The 1,681-nt window shown below is 23.5% G+C and overlaps 1 long non-coding RNA gene across 1 annotated transcript; it reads left to right on the top strand.

The window, feature by feature from the left end:
- Window positions 1-243: 243 nt before the first annotated feature.
- Window positions 244-1,192, top strand: LOC111037894. The gene is made up of 2 exons (XR_002604924.1): window positions 244-541; window positions 1,056-1,192. It is a non-coding gene; the product is annotated as an uncharacterized LOC111037894 (long non-coding RNA).
- Window positions 1,193-1,681: the final 489 nt, after the last annotated feature.

The raw sequence follows: 1,681 nt of genomic DNA, 5'->3' as shown, positions 1-1,681 counted from the left end.
TTATTGATTTTTTATTCTTTTTGAAAAAATTATACTGTCTTCACGTAATCTACAATACTGTATATTAATAATAATAATATTTAATTATACCAAGGTAATGATTTTTCATTTATTGTACCCACTCCTGAGAACAAGCATCAACCGATAAGATAGACAAACTCATTAATAAGTAGGTACCTATGTATTTTGTGTTTACCTAATTTGTTGATAAATATTTTATAATAACCTAATTATTTAGTTTCAACTAAATCAAGAGGGGAAAATTAAGAGTTTATAAATCCATTCTATTAACCTTTATGTACTTGTGCATAGTAACTACCCAGTCTACTATACTATATGTTATATTTATTTTGTTAGTTTGTAAAATCCATACAATTTTTTTAATAATGTAATACAATTAATTCAATAAATTAATTTAATTACTAGTGAAGTACCTAGTTATTTCTTTTAAACATTTTTTTCACACATTATATTTAGTGAGGTATTTTAAGCAAATACAAAATATTCAACTTTCATATAATAACAACACAAAATATATCAGGTTTTTACACTTTATTTTATAAACATTATTTAGTTAAGTACTTAGGTATAGTATAAAAACTATCATTTAGTAACCAATTTACCTATGTGGTTTTGGGTATACAAATATTCATACTTTTTAGAAAATACCTCTGCTCAATAAATATTATAAGGTACATGTGTGGCTGAGTGTAAACATAACTAGCTATGTTCTTTGAATATTGACTGTTTAGTATAATTATAATAAATATTTAGGTACCATGGTACATGAATATACTTTTTGGAAGAATATATTTTTATTTAAAAAAATTTTTTTCTAAAATACCTATACATTATTTGTATTATTATATGTTTAATAAGGTACATCATAACTGAAACCTNTAACCAAAAATAAAATAAAATTTTAATTTTAATATGGGTACAACTATTTAAATTCAAAACTTAAGTTACAACACATCACATTATCACTTATAAGTTCAAAATTAATTTTTATATATATATTTTACAATTTTAAATATATTTTAAATTGTTTTTAGATTGAACATTTTTATTTGAAAAATGAAATTGATATTTTGTGTACCATGGCTTTTTGTGTGGATGACTTCACCTGCCAACAGTATGAAAAATATTCTTATTGGTTTAGGAGAACCAAATTCACCACCATCATTAAGAACAGATAGGTGCTAAATGGTACTACATAAATAATACTAATATGGTACTAAATGACAGCCCATATAAAATATAATAAATGTATACATACTGATGATTTTAAAGTTAAATTCAATTTTTTACTATATTCATTTTTGGTTGTATGTATTTATTCATTAATACAATTTAGTAATAAGCCAGGTTGCATATGCAATCAGTAAATATTTGATTTAATTTTTATTACAAATAAGTGATCCAAACTTTCTATTGATGATAATGTTCTCTTGAATATGATTTTATGAAGAGAATTGGGTAAGTGAAACTGTTAAATTAGGTTATAATTTTTCTATGGAATTCGGTAGTAATCATATTAAATAGGTATAACTAACAGTTACAATGAATATAAGCTAGGTACTGATTTTACCAATGTTAAATAGACTCATTCTATATGATATGAATGAGGTTTTGTACAGTGGTATAGGTACTTGCATTCAGGTACCGTACCGTACCACTA

The sequence above is a fragment of the Myzus persicae genome, unplaced genomic scaffold (genome assembly GCF_001856785.1).
Source record: "Myzus persicae strain clone G006 unplaced genomic scaffold, MPER_G0061.0, whole genome shotgun sequence".
Taxonomy (NCBI): domain Eukaryota; kingdom Metazoa; phylum Arthropoda; class Insecta; order Hemiptera; family Aphididae; genus Myzus; species Myzus persicae.
Note: the sequence above shows the minus strand (reverse complement) of the source record. Positions and strands in the feature narration are given on the sequence as shown.